Source organism: Oncorhynchus nerka, linkage group LG19 (genome assembly GCF_034236695.1).
Source record: "Oncorhynchus nerka isolate Pitt River linkage group LG19, Oner_Uvic_2.0, whole genome shotgun sequence".
In the NCBI taxonomy this organism is placed as follows: Eukaryota; Metazoa; Chordata; class Actinopteri; order Salmoniformes; family Salmonidae; genus Oncorhynchus; species Oncorhynchus nerka.
The window spans coordinates 36,653,519-36,670,857 of record NC_088414.1 but is presented as its reverse complement, the minus strand read 5'-3'; positions in this window follow the sequence as shown (position 1 = coordinate 36,670,857).

The window sequence follows — 17,339 nt, the reverse complement described above, 5'->3', positions numbered from 1 at the left end:
ATAATGATATATTTAATAAATCAACAGCACACTGAACAAAATAACAAAAGTACAAACAACCGAAACAGTCCCGTATGGCGAAAACCCCAACACAGGATACAACCACCCACAAAACACAATAGAAAACAGGCTACCTAAATATGGCTCCCAATCAGAGACAACGACTGACACCTGCCTCTGATTGAGAACCATACTTGGCCAAACACATAGAAATATAACAACAGAACAAAACATAGAAAAACATCATAGAATGCCCACCCCAACTCACACCCTGACCAACTCAAATAAAGACATAAAAAAGGAACTAAGGTCAGAACGTGACAGAAAAATTATAGTGAATTACTTTTACGTTTGACTGAATTATGACAGTAACCAACATACAGTAGAACTGCTATTCCCACCCAAGCAGACAACACATCTCTTCTTATTACAGGTGTAGGATTTTAATTGGATCACCCTATTGCAGGAGAACTTCCCTGAAATGCAGGACATTTAAAATGTGTAGTGTATTTGAGGTTTAAAAAGGCTTCTGAAGTTTGTAATTTCCACAAAAAAATGTTAGGCTTGACTTTCCCCTCACCAAAAAATGTATCAATACAAAAATATCCATTAATTATAATTCACATAGTAACTCACATTTCCTGTTCCTGCAGGATTATTTTCAAATTAAGATCCTACATTTGTACATGTGAAGATTTGGCCACTGTAGCATTTAAAATATACTTTCCATGCCTTTACAATCTCTGTCATATTATGTGACAGTGCGGTATAAATTCACTGCTACTACGCACATGGCTCACATGGCAGGCTATATTCTGTTATCTTCCACCGCAGATCATTTTCGATGGGCCCCTGAAAGGGAATTCATTGAAACGTGCGGACACCAAGTTCATAGAATGATAAGATAAATCCCTTCATGACCATTGGATTGTTGAAAATAAGAATTGAATTGTGAATTGTGTGTCAAATTCAGCACAACTTTTACTCTCTGTTCTGAAAGTACTAGGCGTCCAGTTCTGTTAGCCTTTAGCCGTACCCTTATCCTACTCATCCTCTGTTCCTCTGGTGATGTAGAGGTTAATCCAGGCCCTGCAGTTTCTACCTCAACTCCCATCCCCCAGGCTCTCTCATTTGTTGACTTCTGCAACCGTAAAAGCCTTGGTTTCATGCATGTTAACATTAGAAGCCTCCTCCCTAAGTTTGTTTTATTCACTGCCCTAGCACACTCCACCAATCCGAATCCTGGCTTAGGAAGACCACCAAAAACCTTGACATTTCCATTCCTAACTATAACATTTTCCGACAAGATAGAACTGCCAAAGGGGGCGGTGTTGCAATTTACTGCAAAGATAACCTGCAGAGTTCTCTTACTATCCAGCTCTGTACCCAAACAATTTGAGCTTCTACTTCTAAAAATGAACCTTTCCAGAAACAAGCCTCTCACAGTTGCCGCTTGCTATAGACCACCCTCTGCCCCCAGCTGTGCCCTCGACACCATATGTGATTTGATTGCCCCCATCTATCTTCTGAGCTCGTGCTGCTACGTGACCTGAACTGGGACATGCTTAACACCCCGACCATCCTACAATCTAAGCTTGATGCCCTCAATCTCACACAATTTATCAGTGAACCTACCAGATATAACCCCAAATCCATAAACACGGGCACCCTCATAGATATCATCCTAACTAACTCACCCTCCAAATACACCTCTGCTGTTTTCAACCAAGATCTCAGCGATCACTGCCTCATTGCCTGCATCCGTAATGGGTCTGCGAGCAAACGACCACCCCTCATCACTGTCAAACGCTCCCTAAAACACTTCTGCGAGCAGGCCTTTCTCATCGACCTGGCCGGGGTATCCTGGAATCACATTGACCTCATCCCGACAGTAGAGGATGCCTGGTTATTCTTTACAAGTCCCTTCCTCACCATCTTAAATAGGCATGCCCCATTCAAAAAATGTAGAACCAGGAATAGATATAGCCATTGGTTCACTCCTGAGCTGTCTGCCCTTGACCAGCACAAAAACATCCTGTGGTGTTCTGCATTAGCATCGAATAGCCCCTGTGATATGCAACTTTTCAGGGAAGTTAGGAACCAATATACACAGGCAGTTAGGAAAGCTAAGGCTAGCTTTTTTAAACAGAAATTTGCATCCTGCAGTACAAACAAAAAAGTTCTGGGACACTGTAAAGTCCATGGAGAATAAGAGCACCTCCTCCCAGCTACCCACTACTCTGAGGCTAGGAAACACTGTTACAACCAACAAATCCACTATAATTGAGAATTTCAATGAGCATTTCTCTACGGCTGGCCATGCTTTCCACCTGGCTACCCCTACCCCGGTCAACTGCCCGGCACCCTCCACAGCAACCCGCCCAAGCCCCCACCATTTCTCCTTCACCCATATCCAGATAGCTGATGTTCTGGAAGAGCTGAAAAATCTGGGCCCCTATAAATCAGCCGGGCTAGACAATCTGGACCCTCTATTTCTTTTTTGTTCCCTATTACTAGCCTGTTCAACCTCTCTTTCGTATCGTCTGAGATTCCCAAAGATTGGAAAGCTGCCGCGGTCATCCCCCTCTTCAAAGGAGGAGACACTCTAGACCCAAACTGCTACAGACCTATATCTATCCTACCCTGCATCTCTAAGGTCTTCGAAAGCCAAGTTAACAAACAGATTACTGACCATTTTGAGTCACACCGTACCTTCTCCGCAATGCAATCTGGTTTCCGAGCTGGTCATGGGTGCAACATAACCGCCATCGATAAGAGACATTACTGTGCAGCTGTATTCATCGACCTGGCCAAGGCTTTCAACTCTGTCATTCACCACATTCTTATTGGCAGACTCAACAGCCTTGGTTTCTCAAATGATTGCCTCGCCTGGTTCACCAACTACTTCTCTGATAGAGCTCGGTGTGTAAAATCGGAGGGCCTGTTGTCCAGACCTCTGGCAGTCTGTATGGGGGTGCCACAGTGTTCAATTCTCGGGCCGACTCTCTTCTCTGTATACATCAATGATGTCGCTCTTGCTGCTGGTGATTCTCTGATCCACCTCTACGCAGACGACACCATTCTGTATACTTCTGGCCCTTCTTTGGACACTGTGTTAACTAACCTCCAGATGAGCTTCAATGCCATACAACTCTCCTTCCTTGGCCTCCAACTGCTCTTAAACGCAAATAAAACTAAATGCATGCTATTCAACCAATCATTGCCCGCACCTGCCCGCCCATCTAGTATCACTACTCTGGACGGCTCTGACTTAGAATACATGGATAACTACAAATACCTAGGTGTCTGGCTAGACTGTAAACTCTCCTTCCAGAATCACATTAAGCATCTCCAATCCAAAATTAAATCTGGAATCGGCTTCCTATTTCGCAACAAAGCTTCCTTCACTCATGCTGCCAAACATACCCTCATAAAACTGACCATCCTACCGATCCTTGACTTCGGCGATGTCATCTATAAAATAGCTTCCAACACTCTACTCAGCAAACTGGATGTAGTCTATCACAGTGCCATCCGTTTTAACACCAAAGCCCCATACACTACTCACCACTGCGACCTATACGCTCTCGTTGTCTGGCCCTCGCTTCATACTCGTCGCCAAACTCACTGGCTACAGGTTATCTACAAGTCTCTGCTAGGTAAAGCCCCGCTCTATCTCAGCTCGCTGGTCACCATAGCAGCACCCACTCGTAACACTCGCTCCAGCAGGTATATCTCACTGGTTACCCCCAAAGCCAATTCCTCCTTTGGTCACCTTTCCTTCCAGTTCTCTACTGCCACTGACTGGAACGAACTGCAAAAATCACTGAAGCTGGAGATTCCCATCTCCCTCACTAGCTTTAAGAACCAGCTGTCAGAGCAGCTCACAGATCACTGCACCTGTTCATAGCCCATCTGTATACAGCCCATCTATCTACCTCATCCCCATACTGTATTTATTTATTTTGCACCACAGTATCTCTACTTGCACATCCATCTTTTGCACATTTACCATTCCAGTGTTTAATTGCTATATTGTAATTACTTCGCCACCATTGCCTATTTATTGCCTTAACTCCCTTATTTGACCTAATTTGCACTCACTGTATATAAACTTTGTTTTTCTTTTTTTCTACTGTATTTTTGACTGTATGTTTTGTTCATTCCATGTGTAACTCTGTGTTGTTGTATGTGTCGAACTGCTATGCTTTATCTTGGCCAGGTCGCAGTTGCAAATGAGAACTTGTTCTCAACTAGCTTTAAATGAAGGTGAAATAAAACAAATAAAACAAATAAAACAACGGTTCTAAAGGAAGTGAACAAGATGGATTATGTGAACCCGAATTTGTCTGGGTGGCACAACTATGTTAGCCTACTGAGCTAAAGCCTTGGCATTTGCTCAAGGAGTTAACCTAAGTCTTCAGATCTGAGGCACGGGTTACTCATCACACAGTGTGGTTCATCAAACCACCTCGTTACACAAGGACAAGCTACAACCAACAAGATGAGAACACCACGCCAAGGGCCTCCATAGGCAGGATAGCCTAGTGGTTAGAGTGTTGGACTAGTAACCATAAAGGTTGCAAGTTCAAATCCCCAAGCTGACAAGGTAGAAATCTGTCGTTCTGCCCCTGAACAGGCAGTTAACCCACTGTTCCTAGGCCATCATTGAAAATAAGAATTTGTTCTTAACTGACTTTCCTAGTTAAATAAAGGTTAAAAAAAATATGCTGTGGATGACCTCATGTTCCTCATCCTGCCAAATGAGGGATTGTGTATTTTTTAATTATTAATATTTGACACCGTGGCCAGTTGTCTGACTGCCTCTACAGTATGTTAGTTGAAAAGTGTGTTTGTAAAAGCAGATGGTCATGTATATTAATACTTGCTATAATACCGAACCCCAGAGGCATATTCCCATATGCAGGAATATTTTCCTTTAACCCCTGCCTCTGTAACTTGCTCACTCATCATTATTCGCAAATTCATTTAGGATTATGCATAATCATGGTAGCATCCACATTAATGTAGAAGAGTTTCGAAACATTATATTATTATTTACATTCTTATTTACAATAAAAGTGACTCCAAAATTACAAAGTACGTTATTTACCATTAATTTCTACTGGGCACAAAATAATCTGAAACACAACCAAAACAAACAACAAATGCATCCAACAAGTTTGTAGAGTCAAGCTTGATGTAATCATTATGTGCTAGGAATATGTGAACAAATACTAATCTTTTGGCTACTTTAATACACATACAGTGTACGTGAATTTGTCCCAATACTTTTGGTCCCTTAAAATGGGAGGACTATATACTATAGTGGACTATTTACAGAAAGTGCTGTAATTTCTAAACGTCACCCGACATGGATGATTATACCCTCATATTAATGCTGACAATCTGCACTTTAACCTCATCGTCATTGTATCATTTCAAATCCAAAGTGCTGGAGTACAGAAACAACAAACATTTCACTGTCCTAATAATTACACTGGATGTTTCCTAGTAGTGTCATGATCAGCCTAAGCTCTTCTCTACTTTAATACCAAACCTCACAAACCAATTGTTGCCCTTAGAATGGTTTGATTTCAAAAACTAAAAAAACAGGAGCATTAATCCGTCTCTTTATTATAAAGTCAATATTCGGCCTTGATTGACCCCTGTGCACTGGACTTGATCCCAACTGGGGGATAGATGCCCAAGCTACAGTCCCATGGAGAGAGAGAGACCCTCTAGTGGGACTTATAACTGTTGTGTGCTCTTTATTAAGAAGGGCTGCAGTTGTATAACTGCTGGCCCACAACTGGAGCGCCGCCTAGTCTGAGTGTCCTGCCAGGCCGTGTGTTTCCCATTTACTCTCCTATTCCCTCCAATCGTCCCTTCTTCCATCCCTCTCTCCCTCGCTCCCTGCTCCCCCAGAAAAGCTCAGCACTAGCCTGGCACGGGCCCTGCACATCACATCCCTGCAGAGGCTGCGGCTGGTTCACATGCGTGGGTGGGCAGGCAGACTAACTGACAGACACATGCACTAGGATACACGTGCACTAACACTGGAGAGCACACATCCACAGATACATGCATACGTATTTGTGCACTGTGCTTACTATAATCTTTATATGGGGTTATATTCTGTTAGAATAGCTACATCTAAAATTAGTCCAAATTTGAGATTTGTAGTTCCAACCGCCGTGCCTTTGTTAGATGCAGAGTAGGTGAACAAATCATCTGGTTTGGGATGAGTTGGACCGCAGAGGGAAGGAAAAGCAGCCAACAAGTGCTCAGTATATGTAGGAACTCCTTCAAGATGGTCGGAAAAGCATTCCAGGTGAAGCTGGTTGAGAGAATGCCAAGAGTGTGCAAAGCTGTCATCAAGGCAAAGGGTGGCTACTTTGAAGAATCTCAAATGTAAAATATATTTAGATTTGTTTAACACTTTTTTGGTTACTACATAATTCCATATGTGTTATTTCAATACAGTCAGGAATAACAAGGCACGGTATGCTGACATAGAGAAAAGCTCTTCAAGTGAAGACGAACCACTGCAGGTCTGAGCAGTAAAGCATGGTACAAGCCGCGCTGCCATTACCGCATGCTAACACTTTGACAATGTGAACTATACCAGGTTCAGACACTACTTCTCTGTCAGCTCACTAAGCTGATTGGCTAACTCCCAGGAAGTGGTAGTCTGCTGCAATATGTGATTGGTTCTCACTGTAGGTCCAGAAGGCCCACAGGGCTTCCCTGGTGTCTGTTGTTAGTTAATTAGTCTTCACGCAGATGTAAAAGGCGGAAAACAACATAACAGAGCTATGCAGAGAATCCTCTCCCCCCTCTCCTCCTCTACTCTCCCCTCCCCTCATCCTCCTCCCCCCTCGCCTCCTCTCCTCCTCCTCTCCTCTCCCCTCCCCCTCCTCGCCTCCTCCTCCTCTCCCCTCTTAGAGTATGTGAAGATGTAATGAATTGAGAAAGAGAGATTGGTCCTGTGATAGTCTGAGAGCTAAGCAGAAACAGCATGTGATCCTTGCTGGCAAAGTGTGCCAAGCGTGCTGTCTCCAATTCCATGATCAAAGCAGTTGAAATGTTGGACAGGAATGAAGTGGAATGGAAAGGAAGGGAACGTTGCAATGAAGAGTATCACCAGGGTTTACCAGAACAGTTTGTTTTCACAGCTAGTTTTAACACCAGAGCAGCAGACCTGTAAGGCCCAATTGAAAAAATAAACCCTGAAAAATCCCTCAATAAATACAGAGCATTCAGAAAGTATTCACACCACTTGACCTATTCCACATTTTGTTCTGTGACAGCCTGAATTCAAAATGTATAAAAATGTCTCACCCATCTACACACAATACCCATAATGACAAAGTGAAAACATGTTTTTACAAATATTTGCAAATTTATTGAACATGAAATACAGAAATATCTCATTTACAAAAGTATTCACACCCCTGAGTCAATACATGTTAGAATCACCTTTGGCAGCGATTACAGCTGTGAGTCTTTCTGGGCAAGTCTCTAAGAGCTTTGCACACCTGGATTGTACAATATTTGCCCATTATTTTTTTCAAGCTCTGTCAAATTGGTTATTAATCATTGCTAGACAATCTTTTTCAAGTCTTTCCATAGATTTTCTAGCAGATTTAAGTCAAAACTGTACCTCGGCCACTCAAGAACATTGACTGTCTTCTTGGTAAGCAACTCCAGTGTAGATTTGCCCTTGTGTTTTAGGTTTTTCTCCTGCTGAAAGGTTAATTAATCCCCCACTGTCTGATGGAATGCAGACTGAACCCGGTTTTCCTCTAGGATTTTGCCTGTGCTTAGACCCATTTTGTAGATTTTTTATGCTGAAAAACTCTCCAGTCCGTAACGATTACAAGCATACTCATAACGTGTTGCAGCCACCACTATGCTTTAAAATATGTAGAGCGGTACTCAGTACTGTGTTGTATTGGATTTGCCCCAAACATAACACTTTGTATTCTGGTCAAAAGTTAATTGCTTTCCCACATTTTTTGCAGTATTACTTTAGTGCCTTGTTGTAGACAGGATGTATGTTTTGGAATATTTGTATTCTGTTCAGGCTTCCTTCTTTTCACTCTGTCATTTAGGTTAGTATTGTGGAGTAACTACAATGCTGTTGATTCATCCTCAGTTTTCTCTTATCACAGCCATTATACTCAGTAACTACTTTAAAGTAAATCTATGAGCGGATTCCTTCCTCTCCGGAAACTGAGTTAGGAAGTGACTGGGTGTATTGTAGTGACTGGGTGTATTGATACACCATCCATCTACCAATAGGTGCCTTTCTTTGCAAGGCAATTGGAAAACCTCCCTGGTCTTTGTGGTTGAATGTGTGTTTGACATTCACTGCTCCACTTACAGATATTTATTGTATTTGGATTTATTTGACCTTTATTTAAGAACAAATTCTTATTTTCAACGACGGCCTAGGAACAGTGGGTTAACTGCCTTGTTCAGGGGCAGAACAACAGATTTTTTACAGATCTTGCAACCTTTCGGTTACTAGTGCAGCGCTCTAACCACTAGGCTACCTGTCGCCCCAGATAATTGTATTTGTGGGGTAGAGAGATGAAGTAGTCATTCAAAAGTCATGTGAACACTATTACTGCACACAGAGTGAGTTGTTGCAACTTATTATGTGACGTGTTAAGCACATTTTCACTCCTGAACTTATTTAGGCCATAGGAAAAGGGTTGAATACGCATTGACATAAAACATTTCAGATTTTCATTTGAATTCATTTGTAAACATATCTAAAAACATCATTCCATTTTGACATTATGGGGTATTGCGTGTAGGCCAGTGACACAACAAATGTAATCCTTTTTAAAGTCAGGCTGTAATGCAACAAAATGTAAAAAGTCGAAGGGTGTGAATACTTTCTGAAGGCATTGCAGATGAGTTCTTATCATTATAAAATAAAGATAAACACTCTGATCCAACATCCCCTCCCCACTTTAGTTCTGGCCACCGAAAGATCCACATAGACAAGACCTACCAATAATAACTAGAGATGATGTAGTTCATCATTATGCGTAAGCAACACATAACAGCTTATCTAGACACAAACCACTTCCACTGGTAAATATCCATGTCACTTTCTATGAAAACCCTTTCACCGAAATTGACATCAATGCATGACTATAAAGTGAAAATTTGAATTGACTAAAGTGGAAGTTGCTTCACTACAGCCTCTCTGTCACACTGCATACTCTCTACACTACAGCCTCTCGGTCACATTGCATACTCTCTACACTACAGCCTCTCTGTCACACTGTATACTCTACACTACAGCCTCTCTGTCACATTGCATACTCTCTACACTACAGCCTCTCTGTCACACTGTATACTCTACACTACAGCCTCTCTGTCACATTGCATACTCTCTACACTACAGCCTCTCTGTCACACTGCATACTCTCTACACTACAGCCTCTCGGTCACATTGCATACTCTCTACACTACAGCCTCTCTGTCACACTGTATACTCTACACTACAGCCTCTCTGTCACATTGCATACTCTCTACACTACAGCCTCTCTGTCACACTGCATACTCTCTACACTACAGCCTCTCGGTCACATTGCATACTCTCTACACTACAGCCTCTCTGTCACACTGTATACTCTACACTACAGCCTCTCTGTCACATTGCATACTCTCTACACTACAGCCTCTCTGTCACATTGCATACTCTCTACACTACAGCCTCTCTGTCACATTGCATACTCTCTACACTACAGCCTCTCTGTCACACTGCATACTCTCTACACTACAGCCTCTCTGTCACACTGCATACTCTCTACACTACAGCCTCTCTGTCACACTGCATACTCTCTACACTACAGCCTCTCTGTCACATTGCATACTCTCTACACTACAGCCTCTCTGTCACATTGCATACTCTCTACACTACAGCCTCTCTGTCACACTGTATACTCTACACTACAACCTCTCTGTCACATTGCATACTCTCTACACTACAGCCTCTCTGTCACACTGTATACTCTACACTACAGCCTCTCTGTCACATTGCATACTCTCTACACTACAGCCTCTCTGTCACATTACATACTCTCTACACTACAGCCTCTCTGTCACATTGTATACTCTACACTACAGCCTCTCTGTCACATTACATACTCTCTACACTACAGCCTCTTTGTCACATTGTATACTCTACACTACAGCCTCTCTGTCACATTGTATACTCTACACTACAGCCTCTCTGTCACATTGCATACTCTCTACACTACAGCCTCTCTGTCACATTACATACTCTCTACACTACAGCCTCTCTGTCACATTGTATACTCTACACTACAGCCTCTCTGTCACATTACATACTCTCTACACTACAGCCTCTCTGTCACACTGTATACTCTACACTACAGCCTCTCTGTCACATTGCATACTCTCTACACTACAGCCTCTCTGTCACATTGCATACTCTCTACACTACAGCCTCTCTGTCACATTGCATACTCTCTACACTACAGCCTCTGTCACTGTCACAGCCTCTCTGTTGCATACTCTCTACACTACAGCCTCTCTGTCACATTGCATACTCTCTACACTACAGCCTCTCTGTCACATTGCATACTCTCTACACTACAGCCTCTCTGTCACATTGCATACTCTCTACACTACAGCCTCTCTGTCACATTGCATACTCTCTACACTACAGCCTCTCTGTCACATTGCATACTCTCTACACTACAGCCTCTCGGTCACATTGCATACGCTCTACACCTCTGTCACATTGCATACTCACTACACTGTCACAGCCTCTACAGCCTCTGTCACATTGCATACTCTCTACACTACAGCCTCTCTGTCACATTGCATACTCTCTACACTACAGCCTCTCTGTCACATTGCATACTCTACACTACAGCCTCTCTGTCACATTGCATACTCTCTACACTACAGCCTCTCGGTCACATTGCATACTCTCTACACTACAGCCTCTCTGTCACATTGCATACTCTCTACACTACAGCCTCTCTGTCACATTGCATACTCTCTACACTACAGCCTCTCTGTCACATTGCACAGCCTCTCTGTCACATTGCATACTCTACACTACAGCCTCTCTGTCACATTGCATACTCTCTACACTACAGCCTCTCTGTCACATTGCATACTCTCTACACTACAGCCTCTCTGTCACATTGCATACTCTCTACACTACAGCCTCTCTGTCACATTGCATACTCTCTACACTACAGCCTCTCTGTCACATTGCATACTTTCTACACTACAGCCTCTCTGTCACATTGCATACTCTCTACACTACAGCCTCTCTGTCACACTGTATACTCTACACTACAACCTCTCTGTCACATTGCATACTCTCTACACTACAACCTCTCTGTCACATTGCATACTCTCTACACCACAGCCTCTCTGTCACACTGTATGCTCTCTACACCCTCTGTCACACTGTATACTCTACACTACAACCTCTCTGTCACATTGCATACTCTCTACACCACAGCCTCTCTGTCACACTGTATACTCTACACTACAACCTCTCTGTCACATTGCATACTCTCTACACCACAGCCTCTCTGTCACACTGTATGCTCTCTACACCCTCTGTCACACTGTATACTCTACACTACAACCTCTCTGTCATATTGCATACTCTCTACACTACAGCCTCTCTGTCACACTGTATACTCTACACTACAGCCTCTCCCTCCAGGTGTCCCTTCCCTGCCCTGCCCTGCCCTGCTCTGCCCTGCCCTGCTCTGCTCTGCCCTGCTCTGCTCTGCTCTGCCCTGCTCTGCTCTGCCCTGCTCTGCTCTGCTCTGCCCTGCTCTGCTCTGCTCTGCCCTGCCCTGCTCTGCCCTGCTCTGCCCTGCTCTGCTCTGCCCTGCCTTGCTCTGCCCTGCTCTGCCCTGCCCTGCTCTGCCCTGCCCTGCTCTGCCCTGCCTTGCTCTGCCCTGCTCTGCCCTGCCCTGCTCTGCTCTGCCCTGCTCTGCCCTGCCCTGCCCTAAGCCCACCACCTGCACAACACCAATGTTCTGGAGGGTCCTAGGCTATGATGAATGATAGCTTCTCTCTGGCTGTTTTGAGCGAATTCAACACAACTGAGACAAACTTCAGCAACAACTACAGCTGCTCCGCAGTGATGGAGATGAATATCAGTGGGAATCGGTGGTGACAAAAACAGAAGCAATACAGAGGCGGGGAAAACCAAATCAATCTGCTACGTAAAAAGGGAGCTCTCTTTTTTAAAATGAGTTTCTGGTGACATTGAGAGAGACTGATTATAGTATAGTGGATGCAAGGAGAAGCAGGCGGCGCTGTCCATGGCCGTTTACATCAAAACGTATCCCGACTGCGGCAACCCTCGCCAGGATCCATCTGTGACTCTGTGTGCGTGTTTGTTGGTGAGAGAGAGACTTAACTTGAAAACAATTATAAACTCCTCATTCTAACCTCCCAATGTAGGCTGTCCTGAGGACAACAGTCAAACATTCTCCAAGACCAGGGAAAACACATGCGTAGCTCTAGACCTGTAATCGACACCGTCTTAATGTTTCTGGTCAATCCGACATCTGAAGTGGCCATACAGCCATGTACTGCGATGCAGCCTCCGTAGATGTCAGGGATTTTATACTTCTTGCGTTTAGAGTTATTGTGAAGGAAGTTGTCAAGGAAGTGAGTTTGTGTTTATACAGGATGTCAACCAATCATGTCATTGCGGAGCTATGGAGTCCTCCACATTGTTACAACATTTGAGTGGTGCAGGGCGATGCAGTACGGAGCTGCATTTGGCCTCTGCATGCCTCCAGAGGCTGTGCAATTGTGTCCCACCCTCCATACGAAGCCTCTGACTACATTTTCTGATCAAGCATAAATTGCCTTTTAGCTCCTCCTCTAATACCAGATGCAGAGGAGGCCAACCAATTGATCCATGCATCTGTATAATTTGTGATCTATAGACAATTTAACAATTTGGGATTGGTTTTATTGGAGCTTTTGAGTGGAGACTTGTTTCATCGCATGCTGCAGCTCCACATGCTTCCCATTAAGGTCAGCGGTCAGCTTGCATGGTGAGGAGCTTGCAGCTTTAGCTCAACGATGTTTGGTTCTTGAGCAGAAAAGACAGACCACATGATCCAATTTCCAGTCCAGTGGTTAGTTTCCTGCAAGCGCTCTCCTTGGCTCCTCCAGGGCAGGGCAAAGGAGACGAGGCTGTATGGATCACAGATGATATCCCATCAAAACACCTACAGGAAAACAATCTAGCATTCCCATATCTATTCTCAGGTTTTCCAGAAATCCCGTTTGGCAGATTCCCAGAATCGGGGAAATAAGCAGGAAATCCGGAATTATGGGAAAGTTACCAGAATTTTGCAACTCTTGTTGTAATGATGGTGGGTTCTTCTTGGCTCTTATATTTAGCTGGAGGCAGGGTAGAGCGAGGATGGAGGCAGGATACAGGGAGGATGGAGAGATGGAGAGAGATGGGTTGAGGTTTTTCATCCAGTTCACTTATTTAAAACATATGCTACTGCTGGTGGGTTTGATTCATCAGGGGTTTACTTTTAATTAGTCACATGCCCATATTTTTCCCACTTTTACAGACACCAATAGACAAGCACAAGGCGTAAGTACTAGACAAAACATAGATTCAAACGTGTCTTCATAAATTCAGCAACACGAAAGTAACCAAAGAAGTTAAACTAAGCTGCCCTTGTCTGGTATCTATGGTATCTTCCCAGGCAGAGGGAGAGTTACTGGGGTGAACAGAGCTACTGTATCAGGCCGAGACAAGCGAGGACACGTCTAATACTAATGGACTCCATGGAAAATAGGACAGATGATTTACTATCAGGGCAGCCCCATGGCAGCAGAAAGCCTTTACAGAATGATTTACAGCCTGCGTTCTTTCGCTCAAACAAAAATCAACGCTCCCTATTCATCAGACTGACATGGCCTGTCCTTGGAGTTGATTTGAAACACCTCAATCCACCGCCCTTGCAGGGTGGATACAGGGGGAGGGGGATGGTGTGCCACATCCCCAAAGGGGTCTGTCTGTCAGTCTGGAATCGTGTTGTCCTCAGGTGCTAATAACGGCCTTGACCCTAACCATACCCTCTGAAGCTCTAATAACGGCCTTGGCCCTAACCTCTGATGCTCTAATGACGGCCTTGGCCCTAACCTCTGAAGCTCTAATAACGGCCTTGGCCCTAACCTCTGAAGCTCTAATAACGGCCTTGGCCCTAACCTCTGAAGCTCTTATAACGGCCTTGACACTTACCCTACCCTCTGAAGCTCTAATATCAGCCTTAAAGGGATAGTTCACCCAAATTCCAGAATGACATGTTGGTTTCCTTACGCATGGGTGTCAAAGGGTGTGAATACTTTCTGAAGGCACTGTATGTACTCATTCATCCCAAAACCAACTACTTTAATTATTTTTTCATAAGCAAGATTAGCAAATTTAGGCATAACATGCCAGTAACAAACGCTGACACTACAAATCCAAGTATATCTGACCAAATTATGAAAGACAAGCATAGTAGTTTTCAATTCCGTAAAGTGAGTGTGGAAGAGGATTCAAATGTATTGTTGTCTGTCAACACTGGAGTCTGACAACTTGGATGGAAAATTACTCAAGATAATAGCGGACGGTATTGTCACTCCTACTTGCTGCATCTTCAATTGAAGCCTACTAGAAAGTGTGTGCCCTCAGGCCTGGAGGGAAGCAAAAGTAATTCCGCTATCTAAGAAGAGTCCTTACTGGCACAAATATCCAACCTATCAGCTTGTTACCAACCATTAAAATGTGTTTCACCTGATACAATGCTATTTTACAGTAAACAAATTGACAACTGACTTTCAGATTATAGGGAAGGACATTCAATAAGCACTGCACTTACACAAATTATTGGTTGAGAAAAATGTATGATAAAAAGATTGTGGGGACTGTTTGACAAAATCGATCAAGGTCTGCTGCTGCAAAAAACGTATGTGTTATGGATTTACACCCCTGCTATATTGTGGATAAAGAGTTACCTGTCAAAAAGAACACAGAGGGTGTTATTTAATGGAATCCTCTGCAAGATAATCCAGGTAGAATCAGGAATTCCCTAGGGCAGCTCTCTAGGCCCCTTACTTTTTTCAATCTTTACTTTACTAATCTTTACTATGCCACTGGTTTTGAAAAAAGCTGAATGTTATTTTATTGTGTTTATTTATATATTTTTTTACTTGAGTTTATTTAATAAATATTTTAACTATTTTCTTAAAACATTATTGGTTAACCTCTTGAAGTTAGAGGGCACTATTTATATTTTTGGAAAAATAACATTCCCAAAGTAAACTGCCTATTTCTCAGGACCAGATGCTAGAATATGCATATAATTGACAGCTTGGGATAGAAAACACTCTAAAGTTTCCAAAACTGTAAAAATATTGTCTGTGAGTATAACAGAACTGATATTGCAGGCGAAATCCTGAGAAAAATCCAATCAGGAAGTGACTCTTATTTTGAAACCCCTGTTTTCTATGCATCCCTATTGCCCATTGAAAGGGATATCAACCAGATTCCTTTTTCTGTGGCTTCCCTAAGGTGTCTACAGCTTTAGACATAGTTTCAGGCCTTTAATTTGAAGAATGAGCGTAAACGTCCACATTGCGTAAGTGGTCAGTTGTTGGCTCTCAGTGTGATTTTTGCGCTAAACAGAGAGGTAGCCATTTTTCCTCCCGGTCCTAGTGAAAAACCAACTGTCCCGGTTGATATATTATCGAATAGATATTTGAAAAACACCTTGAGGATTGATTATAAAAAACGTTTGCCAATACGGAGGTATTTGGATATAAAAAATATCTTTATGGAACAAAAGGAACATTTTCTGTCTAACTGGGAGTCTCGTGAGTGAAAACATCCGAAGCGCATCAAAGGTAAACGATTAATTTGATTGCTTTTCTGATTTTCGTGACCAAGTTGCCTGCCGCTCGGTGTACATAATGTTTAGTTAGTATATCGATAAACTTACACGAAGGCTTGTATTGTTTTTGCTGTAAAGCATCATTTCAAAATCTGAGACGACAGGGTGATTAACAAAAGGCTAAGCTGTGTTTCGCTATATTTCACTTGTGATTTCATGAATATGAATATTTTCTAATAAGATTATTTGACCGTTGCGCTATGCTATTTAGCGTAGTTGATGACAATTATCCCGGATCCGAGATGGGTGGTTCCAAAATGTTAAGGGCTTGTAAGTAGGCATTTCACGGTAAGGTTGGCCTGTTGTATTCAGCACGTGACAAATTCAATTTGATTTGATTTGAGATAGTTTCAGAATGGGTGGAAAGGAATAAGTTAATCCTAAATATTTTTTTAAAAATAAAGCATTGTATTGGGACAAATCATTAGTTAAACCCTAAAACATTATTCATTACAAAAAAAAATGGTAATGAATAATGTGGAGATTAAGCAAGTTGAGGTGACTAAACTGCTTGGAGTAACCCTGTATTGTGAAATGTCATGGTCAAAACATGTTGATACAACAGAAGTCTGTCCATAATAAAGGGATGTGCTGCCTTTTTAACAACACTATCAACAAGGCAGGTCCTACAGGCCCTAGTTTTGTAACACCTGGACTACTGTTCAGTCATGTGGTCAGGTGCCACAAAGAGAAACTTAGGAAAATTACAATTGGCTCAGAATAGGGCAGCACGGCTGGCCCTTAAATGTACACGGGGAGCTAACATTAATGATATGCATGTCAATCTCTTATGGCTCAAATTGGAGGAGAGATTAACTTCATCACTACTTGTTTTGTAAGAAGTGTTGACAAGCTGAATGCACAGAGCTGTCTGTTTAAACTAATAGCACACAGCTCGGAGACCCATGCATACCCCACAAGACGTGCCACCAGAGGTCTCTTCACAGTCCCCAAGTCCAGAACAGACTATGAGAGGCGCACAGTACTACATAGAGCCATGACTACATGGAACTCTATTCAACATCAGGTAACGGATGCAAGCAGTAGAATCAGATTTTAAAAAACAGATACAAATTCACAACAGCGGGGACTGTAGAGACACACACAGGTACAGGCACAAGCATACTCACACAAACACTAGCTCTCTACACACACGTACATTGAAATAATGTTGTATGGTGGTATTATACATTTTGTATTGCCTTTGTATTGTTTGGACTCCAGGAAGAGTAGCTGCTGGATATCCCTAATAAATACAAACACAAAAGTACAAGGTAGGACAGCAATCCATGCTTTGGTTTAGTTTCCCTGGCACTGTTTCTAAATGCTAACATTTTA